The following is a 16,904-nucleotide window of genomic DNA, read 5'->3' as shown; positions in this document are numbered from 1 at the left end:
TTTCGCTCGATTGTCCGTTTTTGAAAGTTTTTATATGTGCACAAAGCTCTCTTCAAGCTCTACGCATCTATCTAATCCTCTCTTGCACAGCCTATATGGATTGAAAATTGCAATTCTCTGTGTATCTCTGTTTTTATAGAATTTTGGCAGTTTTATAGTCTTGTAGTAAAATGCTCATAACTTTTCGTTCGGTTGCCCGTTTTTGGAAGTTTTTATATAGGCACGAAGCTCTCTTCAAGATCTACGCATCTATATAATCCTCTCTTGCACAGCCTATATGGATTTAAAATTGCAACTCTCTATGTGTCTCTATTTTTATAGACTTTTGGCCATTATTTCTTCTTAATCATGATTACTTCCTCCTAATCTCTTATCAAAAGGCAAACCCCATGTGTCTTACCCTCTTGTAAGTGATTGCTATATTTATTTTCTTTAATATGTTTCGTCCAAATCGTCCAATTCGAACGAATGAACCTTACCAATATTCCCCGCATGTTTCCGTTCACATAATCCTGCGTCGAAAGATTTTCTTCCAACAAAGAATTGCCCTCTTGTTTGGAGCTGCAAGACTGGCAGAAATTCTTACTTCTCCGGAGCCTTTCATCTTTCCTTCCATGAATTATGATCTCACCTTTGATGTGTATATCTTTATCTTAACCTAGGGAGAGAGGGACGTGAGGAGGCTGTGAGGTTTCATTCAAATGTGTTTTTGATTCTAAGAAGTGACCAAAGTCCAAACCCCAACTTCGTGTCACATCTTTTAGTGGAGACGGCAGGCAGGTTTTACTTAGAATTATTCTATTTCAACCTCAAGGTCCCGCATGATTAAAGGAAAGTTATTTTGAAACAAGTAAATTTCCCTTGTTGTTGCTACTCATCTTTTGGTGCAAGATGTTCAACATTCCGGTGTTCCAAGGATCGGAAGGAGAAGACCCGGGGAGTTATCTCCGAGAGTTTAACCGAGCATGCCGCTTGACGGGTTGGTCTATGAAGGAGAGGGCATAAATACTCCCAGATTTCTTGGAGGGTGTAGCCTTAACTTGGCATGAGGCTTTGCCAGAGGAGTCCAAGAATGATTGGGAAAGGTTGACCAAAGCAATGAAGGAGAGATTTGGGACAGTGGAGTTGCCAAATGCTTTACTATTGCAATTGGATCAAATTTTCCAAAAGGATGGAGAGTCAGTTTCTGCCTTTTCAGTGAGGTATGAAGCCTTATTTATCAAATATCAACAAGCTGCTTTACATGTTGTTGCTTCTTCTTCTTCACCTTCTATGGAGGATTCAAAGAGTTATTTAGCAATGGAGCACCTTAAGATGAGCAAGTTTATCAGGGCTTTGGATCCCTGCTTACATGGAAAAGTTCTTAGCAAAGATCCCACTAATTTTAAAGAGGCTCTTCGTATTGCTTTGAAGAAGGAGGCCACTCTTCATATTGAGTCCACATTCCAATCTTCTCCAAGTGTGCCAACCCTACCACACGAGTAGAGATAGCCTCAACATCTCAGGTACAAGCTCCATCCTTGGATCATAACATTGCACAACTTATAGCAGAATTTGCTGATTTGAAGTTACACTTAGTTAATGCAAGGCCACCTAGGGTTCCACAAGGTGAGGATAAACCTAGGGATAGAAGTAGTGTCACATGCTATGAATGTCAAGAGAAGGGGCACTATCGCACTAAGTGTCCAAAGTTGAGGAAAAGTGAGGATAAAAGTTTAGCACTTTTAGAGGAAATATGCTCAGAAGAAGAGGAAACATTGATGCCATTAATGGCAAAAAGGGGTCGTAAAACTAGAAGCCAGGAAGAAGAAGAACAAGAAGATAAATCTGAAGAAGAGGAGAAAAATAAGAAGAAGAAGAAGTCGTCTAGGAGAAAAATTGGACAATCTAACTTTCCTCTTGAACAAGGATCTTAGTTATGACCTCTTAACAGATCTTAGGGAGAAAACAGCACAAATCACATTTGGGCAGCTTTTGGCACTCTCTCCAAAGCTCAGAAAGGAATGGGGTAAGCTGGCTAGCACAAGGGAATCTAAGAAAAAGAAGAAGAGGGATAATGGGACTCCTATGGTTCAGAAGGTGGATATTGATGTAGGAGATGATGTGCCTGTGATTGATGTCATCATTGAGGGGTAAACAATTTCTAATGCATACATTGATGGAGGTGCGTCAATCAATGTCATGAGTGAAAAAACAATGAAAGATGCCGATTTAAAGTTGTCTTCTACTAACTCTCCCTATCGCATCAAACTTGCTGATAATACTAGGGTGAAAACCTTAGGAATTGTCAGGAATTTGGGAGTGGATGTATGTGGTATTTCTGTGCCTATAACTTTTCAGGTCATTCCTACAAAGCTTGATGCTAGGACTTACCCATTGATATTGGGTAGGCCATGGCTTCGCCAAGTGAAGGCGATTCAAAAGTGGGAGACAGGTGATCTTATTCTACAAGGTGAGAATAAGAAGGTCCACTACAACATCAAGAGTCGTCGCTCGCAAGAAAGTGGTAAGAGGTGAACCTTCAACTTCCGAAAGTTCAGAGTCAGAGTCATCCGATGAAGAAGAGACAAGTGGTAGCTCCGAGGATTCTATCTCAGAAGGGGAGGTGGAGGGAGTTGCATTTGGTCTTTTCCTGGGAAGGGATCGAGGGGATGCTGAAGACAATGGAGCCTTTGAAGGGGAAGCTTCTTCAACCACGTGCAAGAAAGGAGATGTGAACCTCACTAGTCTTCACCAACAGAATGGACTTCTTCTTGATGAGTCCATAGCAGGTACTGAAAGGAAGAATTACTTAAAAATGTTGGATGGATTTCCTAACCTTTTTGCAAACAGCTACTCACAAGTACGCCAAGTTACCCTAGTAGAGCACAAGATTGATCTCAAGCCCCAAAGTAAGCCAGTGGTACAGTGGCTAAGGCGTTTGGGAGTAGTGCAAGCAGAGGTGCTTAAGAAGGAGGTAACCAATTTGCTTGAAGCTGGATTTATTTTTCCAGTAGAGAATTCAGAGTGGATTTCCCCAGTTGTAGTCACTCCCAAAAAGGGTGGAAAATGGCGCGTGTGTGTGGACTTTCGCCCTTTAAATGCATGCACAAAGAGGGATTATTATCCTCTACCCTTTCAGGATGAGATTTTGGATCAAGTTGCAGATCATGAATTGTATTCAGTGTGTGATGGATACTCTGGATACTTTCAAATCCGGATTTGTGAAGAAGATCAAAGGAAAACCTCATTTATCACCCCTTGGGGAGTGTATGTCTATAGGGTGATGCCATTTGGCTTAACCAATGCACCAGCAACTTTTCAACGCTTCATGAGTCAGGTATTTGCACCTTACTTGGGAAAGTTTATAAGGGTCTTTCTGGATGATTTTTGCATTTATTCAAGCCGCATGGATCACTTGAAAAAGTTGAGGTTGGCCTTGCAAAGTATTGATGATGCAAAAAAAGGGTGTCTTAATCTTGGAAAATGCCGCTTGGCACGAAGGAAGGTGGTTTTCTTGGGACATGTTATCTCAGAAGAAGGTATGGAGATGGATCTTGAGAAGGTGCAGGCAATTGTGGCCCTCCCACCACCTACCAATGTACGGGAGGTAAGGAGGATTCTAGGTAAAACAAAGTACTACCAACGCTTTGTTGACATGTTTTCTGAGAAGATGTATCCTATAAATCTGTTGACAAAGAAGAATGTTTCTTTCCAATGGGGGCCCGATCAAATTCAATCTTTTTGTTTGCTCAAGGAATGCATGAGTCAAAGTCCGAATGCCCTTGCTACACTTGTATTGTATTGTATTGTTTTGTATTGTATTGTCTTTTGTCTGTCGTCCTTTGAACATGTCTGATACACACAAGCTTGATGCCTTTGCAGACTGGTAGGATGTGTTGACACCTTATAGCATTGGGCATAGCTGAAAAGCTCGACTAGTTGATGCTAGGCTATTGGCACAAGAGCTATGGTGGGTGTGTGTGCAAGAGAGAGAGTATAAGATAAAGACACGGTAACTTGGGCACAAAGTACTAGATTTCTTGATGATTAAACGAGTACAATAAGCCCGTTTTATGGGGCTGAAAGTATAACCTCCTCTTTGACCTTATTAAATGAGGTGTGACATCACTGCTTACCTAAGGGGAAGATTCAGAGTTCCCACACTTAACTCTGATTTTCGAACAAACCCCCTTCGGAGTGATGGAGTGTTGAGACCCCCTTCCCAAAATTTACGATAGCTGTAGCATCTAATTAGACAATTTTGGGGAAAATTTAGGAAAGCCCCAAAATGCTACAAACGCTTATTTCTCGCAAAAGCAACAGGTTCAGTAGTCGGGAGCCGATGTATGAGAAGTTGAAGAAGCAGTCGGCATTGAAGAAGGCTGTGCAGCAATGGTGGAGAAGCAGTGGGCAGGCGATGTCGGAAGTGCGCGAAGCTGGCGTGATGTTGGCACACAAGTACAGTTCGACATGTGGGCACAAGTGTCGGTCCGCTTGACGTGACGGGTTGCGCATCAAGGAATTTGCACTGTCACGATTATTGACTCCCTCTTCGTGGTTGGGTAGAGGCGAGCTCGGATTTTATCTACACTTCCTTGGATTTGGCTTGGTCTTTGATGAGCTTCACCACATCGGCTAAACACTCAATGGCCGTGTGTGTGCACAAGAGAGCCATGGCTATATATATATATATATATATATAGAGAGAGAGAGAGAGAGAGAGAGAGAGACGAGACGAGACGAGAGAGAGAGAGAGATGAGACGAGACGAGAGCTGCTTAACGTCGACTTATTGATCTAGAGAGAGTACAAGATATAGACACGATAACTTGGGCACAAAGGACTAGATTTCTTGATGATTAAACGAGTACAATGAAACCCCTCTGATGGGCTGAAAGTAAAACCTCTTCTTTGAACTTATTAAATAAGGTGTGACATCACTGCTTATCTCCAGCGAAGATTCCTAGGCTAAGAGGGTGTTCCCACAATTAACTAAGCTTTCCCAACATAGGCTAGGTGGCTTTGAGTCACTGAAGTGTTGGGTTTAACTAAGCAACACCATATTTTGGTGATCTTGATGGGGAAAGGGCACTTAAGGGCATTGCAAGAGAAGAATACGCATGTAGCATTTCTAGAAGCAATACTAGGAAGTATAAGAAAAAATAGGCATAGATGGAAAGAATGTCTAGATTTTGTAATGCATGTTCAAAGAGTCATGAGTTATAGTATAGATGTGTGTGAGTAAGAGCCATGAAAAAGAAACAAGAGGACAAGTCCACATCTTAGTAAAAGAAAAGGAAAAATGCAATCTAGCAAGTAGGCCAATATATGCTGTGAAGGACTAAACTATATGGAGGGTGTGGAAGAAGATGAAGAAGAGCAAATCCTAAGGGGGAAATCCCAATTTGATCTCTCTATTTGAAAAAAAAATATCCTGAAATATGATCAAGAAATTTAAGTTTTAAAGGTGCAATGAGAAAAATAAAAGGGTGTAATAGAGTGTAATGAGACCGAATCATACATGCAACAAAGCAATCTAAACATTGTAGTGGTGGCTCACAATGAGAGCAAGAAAATGAGTGTCAAAGGAAGAAGTAATCTTGGTTGTGCGAAAGAAGGAAGAGAAGGACAGGAAGCACAATGTCAGAGTTCAGGAGGATGAACTCACTGAAATAAATTTGGGTAATGAAGAAAGATCCAAAACAATCAAAATGAGTGTAAATCTTGATGATGTAATCACACAATATCTAATGACATACAAGGAAGTCTTTGCATAGAGCTACACAGATTTGAAAGGCATATGCCGCCCAAGTTTCTATCAGCATAAAATCAACCTAAAGGAGGATGCCATCTCCCCAAGGAAAACAGCTATCGTATAAACCGTAACTATGCAAAGCAAGGATGAGATAAATAAGTTACTAAGAGTGGGATTCATTTATCCCATAGACAAGCTGAATGGATATCACCCATTGTAATTGCTCCAAAGAAGAATGGAAAATTGAGGTTCTACATAGATTACAAAAAATTGAGTGCAACTAATCCATTTCTCTTACCCTTCACAAATTTATTCCTAGATGTTGTAGCAAAACATGAGACATACACTTTCCTGCATGGGTTCAATGTGTGCAAACAAGTCCATTTGGCTCCAAAAGACTAGGAAATTATTACATTCATGAGACGGACTGGGAAGGAAGGAGGAAAGACAAGCGGAGCCTGGCAAGAAGAGCAAGGAGGGGCCAAGTGTATAAAACCCATAGACCACAGGACCCAACAAGTGCAAACCCTCTTTTGAAAAAGACAACCTTGAATGATTAGGAGAGCATGAGCCTTTTTTTTAACTATCCTTGCCTTATCCGAACATAACTGCAGCCACCAAAACAATAGCCACTTCCAGAAAGGCAAGCATATTTTTAGAGGAAGTGAGTGCAAAAGGAGCACTAGAAGCATAAGTGTTTAATTGAAGGCCAAAGGAAATTCAGAGACTCAGGAAGGAGGTGCAAGAAAAGAAGCAAAAAGCATCACTATTGAACTTCTGAAAGCCAAAATCTAACTAAAAAATAAACTCCATGGAAACCAAACAACAACCTATCTAAGAAGGTTGTAGCATTTAAGGAACAAGCCAATAACAAGCAGGAGCAGGATGCAAGGATAATGGGGGCTAAGCTAGAAGAAACCATAACCATATCTCAGAAAGCCCAAAGAAAAGCTAACAGATTGCTAGAACAGCACCTGTAGATCATCAAAGACGTGAGGGAGAATGCAGATAAAGATAAAGTCAAGCTTGTCAAGGCAGAGGCAAGGTTAGAAATATATGAATCAGGAACTACTCCAGAGGTGTATGAGTTAGACACAAAGATAATGGATGAATGGGAGGAGTGTGCCATGGCCAAGGTACAAACTGTCTGGAAGAATCACTTGGAGAAGCTAACAAATGTCATGAATGCCCCATCGCCTTCTTTCAAAGACATAGTCGTATTCCAAAAAGATGACACAAGGCTCAACGGGCAGAAAAGAGAAATTTAATCAATTGGCTCCGGGAAGGATAGGTGCACTCATGGTATCATAGCAAACCCATGGTCATTATGTTAGTTCTTGAAAAAAGAATGGTGAGGCGAAGAATATTAGTTACTTATTTATCTTTAAGGAAACATGGCTAGAAGACCAAGTTGCATCCGCACTGTTGTACAAATCTTAGAACATCAAGCTAAGTTATTTGGGGATAATGGGTGGGTTGGGTGGACCAGCATATGGGAAGACCAATACCATCTCTATGTTGTTAAGATTTCCATAGGGATTTAGATATGCTTGTAGAGAAATCTTCGAGCTTAGAACCCATTATTCCTGAGAAGATTAGGAAATTGCAAGATTTCAAGGATTTTTGAAGAAACTCGGGAAGGGAATTCTTATATATAAATAAGTTTTCTAAACTTTTTTGAGTAACTCCCAACGTAGTAAGGTGACCAAACACATTCTACCAATCTGCAAATGCATCAAGCTTGTAAGCAAGAAGTAAAGACTAGTAACCACACGGTTACAAGAATGTGTTAGACATGCTCAGAGGATGATAGACAAGACAAGAAAACACAATACAATACATTACAATATATGGGTAGTAAGAGCATTCCATCCTTTCATTCCATAAGTGTTATACATAGTACCATACATTACAAGACTCACACACTATCTTTCTTCACTACTCTCCCACTGTCCATCATGGGTATTATCTGTTAGCATCAAGACACTTCCAAGAGCCGATGACTCATCCAATTGAGATTCCTCCCCATGATGAGCTACTGGCTTGACACTTTTTAGTGTGGTGAACCTCAAGGGTGGTTCACCCACCAACATGACTACAATTACATATCAAGCTTGGCTTTGCCAAACTGTCCCCCACATGCTAATGGGCCCAATAAAATCTATCCCCCATTTTCCAAATAGTTTTTTCATAATTATGAGGGTTATAGGCATTCTATCTCTCTCTTAAGGCACATTAAAGCATTAGAATTCATCACACCTCTTTACAAATTCCATAGAGTCTCCAAACATAGTCAGCCCACCACCACCATTAACTAGCTTGTGAAATCTTGCAAGGAGTCACATCTCCAACAAAGTGTCCTCCTACAATTTCACAATGTGGTTTCTCTAGAATAGAGAGAAAAGCATCCTCTCTTACACAATGGCATAGCATATTATCCTTCCCCACTTTATACAATTATTATGCTATATTGATTGATGGGGTGCTGCCAACTTAATAAGTCATCTTGTCATATCCTTGTCGGGACTTATTTTTTGAAAATCTATAAGTGAGATTCTTTGAAATTCCTTCTTCCATTTGGGAACTAAATCTAGCTTAAATAAAGCTGCATCCGGTAATTCATCATTAACACTTATGGCAAGTTCTCCACTGGGAATCCTTGACATATGATTTGTTAATACATGTTGTTTTTCCTTCCTGATGTGAGACCCCTACCCCCTATCCTATCAAAATAACTATAGCGAAAGACTAAGCTAAGAGTAGAGAGACTCACTTGGGGCCTCTATACATCAATATCCTATTTCTTGACAAATTCTCACAAATAAGAGGCGACCGGTGGCTTCACTGGCTCCACCAACATCTTATAACTCGAATTAGAAGACAGATAGTTCTACCTTATTTCACTAAGATTTCTGTAATCTAATTCTAAATTCCCTATTTTTTCTTAATTTCTCTAAGTTTACAAACAAGTCCGGTCTCTAGTTTAAGAAAGCACCCATAACTCAGGTCTACGCTACCTCTCGCTTTCTAGTGGTTTAATCCATTTTAACTTTGATCAGCTCCAAAGGCTCAACATATTATCCATTGTGAGAGAAATTCAAGAACTTAAGTATTATTATCACTTTAAGGCTAGCATATGGAGAGAAGAGAAAAACTTCTAGAGAGGAAATCATTCAAGAGTTGATTTCTACAAATAATCTCTTAAACATACTTAAAGACCTTTCACGAGACCTCCTTTATATTTACAAGACTAGACCCCCATAGACTTTTAGTATTTCAAAATTTATTACCAACCCTTTCATTTAAAGGCTGTTTTGAAAATTTCAATGCTCAACAAAGTTACAGACCATTCTAGGAAAATCTCAAAAGAAGACAGTAGACATTTCATACATGTGATAAAAACTCATGGAAAATCATTTACGAGACATTTTAATCACCATTTTGATAATATTTTAGCACTATTTTTCCTTGTAAATCTGACAAAAGTTATATGCAGACATTCTTCACAATAAGACATGCATGACCAATAAGTTAATATTTTTTAATGAGACATTAGGGAAAAAGGGAGCTCATTTTGGGGCCTTTTACGGTTTGGAAAAATAAGCTCTCAACCAATGAACAGAGGGCCAACGTAACATTGGAAATTCATAAAAATAAGAGAAAATAGATAAAAGAAACAATATTTTATGTAGGTACAAGCGTGCTACATTAATGTGGAGATTGGTTTTTTATTCTCACAAGATCTTTGGACATGAAGATAGAATCTAGTCTGACATTTTCTCTGACAAGGGCCTTCCTGCTTCCACCTTCCTTTGAACTTTGAAATGTTGTGCTGCCTTTCCTTCGAAAGGTCTACCATTCTACACCACTGCCTCATTGTGCAACAGCCTCTTCTTTTCCAAAACTGCTCCTCTCTTGATCCTGTTTGGCTTAGAGTAAGATGTTTCTTGTCAACTATCTGTCTGCCCACTTTCTCTTTCTTGAAACTTCACTTTGTTATCTTATTTATATTACTTTGCTGTGGTTACAGATTCACAACGTATCCATGGTGAATAAAACTATGGCCGTTCTTGTGGAAGACGCTCTGTGGATGATAATGCTATGAAGGCATAATTATACCACACATCCTTACCCCGTCGACCTGCTTCTTCTATTTCTTCGGTAGAGAATTCAAGTACAGTCAAAACGGAAGGAACTTGGGAAAGGTTTACTATTTCGAAAGGAGCATGGGTGCTCATGCAACCTAGTAAAAGAAAGAGACCCCAGACAAAAAACATTTTCTTGGCATCATGGAAGGGAAGAGTACGAGATTTTAAAATCACCAGAGGGAAGATATCGGTGAAAGAAGTTTTGATTCAGCATGTGTACATGCATAAAGAACTTGTCTTGCGAGACTATCCAAATGATCTTCCGCAACACAGGCCTAATTGTATATTTTTCTATTGTGGTTTTGTTCTTTATGAGGTGTATGGATTTTTAAGACAAAGCTTTCTTTCTTTGCTTATTGACATTCTTGTGTTATTTTATTTCAGATTTATACACTTCATCGTATGAGACATGGCAAAACATCGATTATATTCTGGGATTTATAGATGTTTTCCATGGATCGATAGGAGAACAACAATACCAAGGTCGATGTGCAACAGAGCTAGCTCAATCCGGTATATTTTTTACTGATCATTTTTATCAGTTGTTGCTGGACAATGCAAACACACATGGTGTGTTAAGAAAACAAGACCTTCCGGCATTGAATTCAGTGGATTGGCCTCTCCCACATTTTAGTGTTACAGAGGCATATAGGGCCAAGCTTTTCAAAGAAGTACAGAAAGCTCTGAGGCCCAATATTGCCATAAGGATAATAAAAATTTCTTTATGCATGCCTCTTACAGTTTTTGTAGACTTGTTTAATACCTTTCCAGTGAAGGTTTCAAAAACAATGTTCACAGTTAAAGCAACAAGTCTGGCATGCATGCCACAATTTTTGGATAAAGTTTGGGATAAGAAGACATGTAGTTCAATGTTTTGTGAGGTTGTCCAACCTTCTATGCAACTGAAGTACATGGTTGCATCACAAAATTTCATTTTTTTCTTTTATTATAAGCGCAGTCGAATGCTAGGTACAAAACTAGTCCCAATGGATCAAGATGAAGATTCTTTTGATGCGCAGAAAATAAACTTCTTGATATTGATGTTGTTAAGAATGGTGATGTGCTAGTCAATATCTCATTAAGACAATGTTGCTCCCTAGCTCAATTGCGCAATGACATTCTATTTGAGACAGAAGGTTCTATTTCAAAGGACTTTTTATTTATCTACAACAATAAGAAGGTATACCATGTGACTTATCCTAGTCTCATTAAGCACTGCTATTAGTTTACTTTACCCTATTGTTTCATATTGCTTTTTTGCAGGTGCTCAAAAGAAGAGAGAGTTCAATAAAATGCAAAGACATTGAAAATTTAAAAATTGAGATAACACAGACTCCATAAACAAAGGTATTATATTCAATAATGTAAAATTCTGTACAGAAGTGTTTAATTATATATGTAGAACATATTCTTGACAATAATTTTCTATTTATCTACAGGCTGATCTAGAGGCTGCTCTACATGGTCCAAGCTCACCGTATCATCTTTATTTGGAGAATCTATTTTCTATTGCTCCATCCTGTCGTGTACAGTCTCTTGGTGCTACTCCATTGTCTCCTCTACTGCCCCTGGAGCATCTATTTGCTATTGCTCCATCATCTCCTCAATAACATCAGCAGCAGCACGTCCTTGTTCTTGTGGCTTCTCCTCATCAGCACTAGGTCCTTGTTCCTGTGGCACCACATCTGCATCATCTGTGTCATCAAGGGGAGCTCTCACCCAACTCGACAGTAGCTGGTACAATAGGTTTGGGGGAGGCATACTTCAAAAACTTCCAAATTATATCAGCTCTGAAACTATACACAGTTCGAGTTGAAGCTATCTTCTCTCATCTGCAATGAGATATGATGATTTAGAACACTTTGTACCAATATCAAATTTTTTGAAGCTAAATGAAAATTATTTTTTCTTACAAGCTCTGGCTGTCTTATCTCAAAATAGCTTGAAAGTATATATTTGGCACTAATCAGCACTCTCCAGCCACCACAGCTACTTGAATCATCTTGTTGTGGTGTCTGGATAGTTGGAAAGATATGTTAGAAACTGTTGATATCTGAAAAAAATAAAATTATTCAATAAGTTCAAAGGCATAGCATGAAATAGACATCAGTAGAGGGAACAACTTTCTACCTCTAAATCTATTGGCTCTATTGAATCCAAAAGATTGACATTAGGAGGACAGTGATCCAATGCATCTAGAAGTCTTCTAATACAACTGCAATACATATAATTCAGTTAGTGTGCATTAAATCCAAATAATGAAGTTTAAAGTTAAAAATAGCACACAAACCACTTACAATTTCACCTCTCTGTGTGTGTTTCTAAGAGAGTTGAATAAAAAGCATTGCTTCTGCTGGATGTCAATAGAAGCAAAGCTCCAGTGGTCACTGCATAAGGAAAAAAGCATTAAGAAATCAAAGGCTACAAGAGTACTCAATCTTGAAGAAAAATCCCAAAAGAAGTAGCCACCCACATACTCGTTATGGTATGGAAGTAGCAAAATATCAACATGATCAAAATCACAGTGTCTGAATCAATTGGAAATATCCATGGGAGTTTCCTTTGGATCTCTTAACTTGAAGGAAATTGCAGGATCAATAATATGAACTGTATGCTGTACAGCATGGTTCAGCCAGCTTCTCATCATGCTACATTGGACAAAACAATAATTAGGGTAAGGTGTAAGGGAGGAGGTACAATAAGGATTGTTTTGCAAACAAATGTAAAATAAAAGACACTTACTAGAGTATTGCAAGAATGATAGTATCTGAGCAATACCCATTCTTATGAGCCAATGCTGCCAAGCATGCTTTTGTCAAGTCAAAATTATTCTCTGAAAAATCATCTTCAATATGGACAACTATGTTAGGGCCCAGCTCCTGCAACCTTCTCTGTATCTGCAGCTCCATCTGTATAGTCTCCACATCTATAGCAAATTTGGATTCTTCTATTTGCTGCTTCAGTGACTCCTCATAAGCAGCTTTCCCTCTTGGTGCTCTTTGAGTGGGTCACTTTAACAACCTTCACCTTGTCTGCCTTCAATTTCCTTGTAGGTGGAATTAATAATATGTCTCTCATTTTTATGTCCTGCCATTCCACAGGATGGACCAGCTTGTCATACCTCCATCTCACTCTGGACAATGTGTTGAAGTCCTTGGCCCCATCAGAGTTACCCTGTGAGCATGGGCTGCTACAAGCATTGCATCTTCAAAGTACTTCTCCAAGTAATCCTCTGCCATTTCCTGTAAGGAAAGAATGGCAATCCTGTTCCACCTGAAACCAAGGTGCCAGCTATCACAAATTTCTCTCACTAGCCTCTGAAAAGGTGCCTTGGGGATTGCAAAGCCTATAGCTTTTTGTTGTTTCCTGATCTCCTTTAGCACACCTGCAGAATGTTTTAACCTCTTGGACTTTTGCTGCAGCATGCTCATTGGCTTCCCCTTCCTGCCATGTGCAACTCTTCCCTTTGGAGGCACACTAGATTCCTTGATATCAGCCCCACAGCTGCTACTACTGCAAGCCCTAGCCCCTTGCCTGACCTCCTTGCAGTTGCCTTGGTTCTTGCCATCACTCTGAAAAGCTACATACAAAGTAATGGAAAAAGATTACAACCATGGAGAACATGGAATGATAAAAGAAGATAATAACAAATTGGATAAAGCAAAATTGAACAATTTATAACAAAACGCGATTATGATAATTTGAAATTTCTAACAACTCATCATCGCGTTTTTCTGCAAATACTTGAAACAACATGCTATTGCATTCCTACAGTGAATTCTCTGTCTTTTCAACTATAAACAATATGTATTGAGTTTATGCAAGGAGTATGCAGCCTTGAATAGCCTAGAAGGTTACAAAATCACAATGAAAGAGGTGGATGAAGAAGCATTTTCAAATTTGCAACAAAATGCGATTTGGGCTGTTTGAGATTTCTAAAGCCCTCTCCTCGCGTTTTACTGCAAATTCTTGAGGCAGCATACTTGAGCAAGCCTTTAGTCATTTCAGTGTGTATACAGCTTGGTGCAACATGGATTGAGCCTATAGAAAGCAAGAAGTGATCAAGCTCTCACTCAACAAGCCCAAATAAAAAGTCTTCCTGCTTCTACATGCAGTGGAAAAAATCTAAGAAATGCATATAATATTTATCATAATATCTAACCTACATCACATCAATCAGTACCTTACCCTAATATACTATTAAACAAGAAGAGAAGGAAATAGATTGTCTTACTGACCTGGAAGCTATCTGCAGGTGTGCTGTGCTGATGATGAGTATCCTGTGCTCTGGGGATGAACCTCTGCTGCTGCTGGTCTGGATGCTGAGTGATGGTGTAGAGTAGGGAGGTAGAGATGCAAGAGAACTGAGTTAGGAGAGTAGATTATTGCAAAATACAAATAAAGGAGCTATTAAATACCACACGTGTGAAATATAGTCGTTTTTTAACACGTGTGGGTCCCACCCAGATCTTTTGGAATTTGAAAGTTGACACGTGTGAAAGTCACTTTTTGCCTTGGAAATTGTGCCAATCATGATTTCATAATTAGATCCATTAACACTCTTCCCTCCCCATCTTCCATCCCTGCCAGCACCCTCCCATCATCCTTTTCCTTCCCACTCTGATCACTTCCTACCCAACACACTCCATCAACTCTGCAACCTGTCTGAAGACTACTACCACTGCCAGATCTCCAGGTCACCTGTGCTGCAGCTCAAGTTTGGAAGAGAGCAAGAGAATCACCAGGGCAACTCCAACAATATGGAAGAGGAAAAGAAAGGTCAGAGATCTATACCCTTTCCAATGTTTTCTCATATATATTTCTTCCATCTATAGAATTCTTGAATCTCAGTGCCTAGGAATCTGGTAGATCACCCTAGGATTTAATTAGAGATGGATATGAATAGGACTTAGAATTTTGCAACAAAATGCGAGGAGAGTGCTTTACATTTTCCAAATGCTCCAAATCGCGTTTTTCTACAAATTCTGATATTAGTTTCAATTTTTATTTCTTCCTCTTTGTTTTGCTCTCTTTTGCCCTGGGGAATTCCTCCTAGTGCCATTTACTGTCCTGAACATTGTGAGATGTCCCTAGCATTTGATTGGAGATGGATGTCAATAGAAATGTAGAATTTGCAATAAAATGCGAGGAGAGTACTTGACATTTTTCAAATGGTTCTGCATCGCGTTTTGTTGCAAATTCTTGTGTCCCTTTTGGTTTTCACTGTTTCCTCATTGTTTTGCTTTCTATGTCCCTGGGGATTTCTTTCTTGATGATGAGAAAAGTTTTTGCTTTGGAACAGTTGATTCTCAGGCCCCTCCTTTCAAGAGGAAGCTGGACTTTTCTGCTGCTATACTCAGACCACAGCAATCACCAGGTGATTCATGTGTGCTCATGAAGAGAGTTGTTTGGTGATATCCTATACATTATCTGATTGCATATGTCAACATATAGAATTCATGTTATATAAATTTTTGTTTAGGCAAAAGCAAGAGACTAGAGCAGAAAGGTGAGTCTTCCCTTTCAAAACAAAGGGAACCAGAAGAGGACAAATCTCCAGATTTGCTCCTATTTGACTTTCTTCACAAGTGCAAGGCTCAGAGGAACTTCCACATATACCACAGTATTTTCAACAGGGAGTTCACTATGAGCTCTGTTTTGGAGCATCACAGAGATTTTCTTTCAGACCATTGGGATACCTTCAAACAACTGAGACAGAGGCAGGAAGGATTGTGGAAGGTGAAAAGGTTTTTGTGCATTTAAATCATATTGTCTCCATTGACAGGCTGAGGTACCATGTGAATAGAAGGTTTGACAGCTTGCCTGAGGAATATAAATTCAGCTGTAACTTGCACACCAGAAAGTGTAGAGTGCTTGAGGAAAACATGGCATTCCTTATGTACATTGTCTTCCAACAGCAATCTCTAGAAGAGCAAGGGCAGGAGGCTGAAGAAGAAGATATATCTGTAGCGGAGGTAAAAGAGGATATTCCTGTGGCAACAGATATGGCAGAGTAGGAAGAAGATATCAACCTCGAGGATGAGGGGCTGCAAGTGGCTGCTCTTGACCTTGTTCAACTGAGGACTGAAACTCTTAGGGCAGCACAGCCAGTTGAAGATTTTGATGTTCAGAGCAGCAACTATGCAGTGCCCATGCTTCCAGGTGTCTTGATTGGTGGTAAAGATTATGTTTTCCTCCATGATATAGAGTGTATGTTCAATTTGAGGGAGGACTATGCCATTTCCCTTATTGCCCAGGCTTCAAGGCTTGACAAGGAGGTTGGCATAGAGGATGACCATTCACTCTAGCTTTGGAAACAACTTTTGATCCTGCAGAGGCCCTTACTATTTGTTTCAAAGAGGCTAAAAATTTCCAAGAGCCAGATAAAGCTGCCTTCCAGCTCACCCGGGAAGCTATGAATCTCTCAGCACTTCATAAGGAAAAGCTTAAAGAAGAGGCTGGACTGGAGGGGAGAGGAATAAATCTTTGGAAAGATGAACTTCTTGTTGCTGATGAAAATAAGGAGGTATGATATTATTACTTCACATCAAATACTTTATCTTGTGTTTAAATGTTTTGTAGTTATGTATTATTGTCTCACTCCAATCTTTTGATACATGGCAGCTACAAATTGAGGATGACACATTCCTCCAGAGAACAAGTGGAAGCAGGCCAGCTGGGTTTGGCAAAATGTCAAGCCTAGCTCATTATATTCATGATCTAGGTAGTGTTAAGATCTTGATTTACCATAGGCAGTTGAGCAACAATGGCGAAGCCATTGTTTACTTCTTTAAATGTTTGTCTAGGGTTTTAGGTGGACAAGATCTTCCATGGCAAAAGGAAAAGATCATTTTAATAGAGAGGTTGTCCGCCATAGATATATTTGGGGATTATGTGAATAAGCAGGCCTCTAGGGCCTCTTACTTTTTGTCTTACACTTCTTATGCATTAGCATGTGGTGTTAAGGAGCCCAAATGTCTAGAGGGCTATGGAAAACACAAGCTCATAAGGTTTCGAGAG

Source organism: Cibotium barometz, chromosome 10 (genome assembly GCF_041138505.1).
Source record: "Cibotium barometz isolate CiBa-2024 chromosome 10, ASM4113850v1, whole genome shotgun sequence".
Classification (NCBI taxonomy): domain Eukaryota; kingdom Viridiplantae; phylum Streptophyta; class Polypodiopsida; order Cyatheales; family Cibotiaceae; genus Cibotium; species Cibotium barometz.
This window is presented reverse-complemented; position numbering follows the sequence as displayed.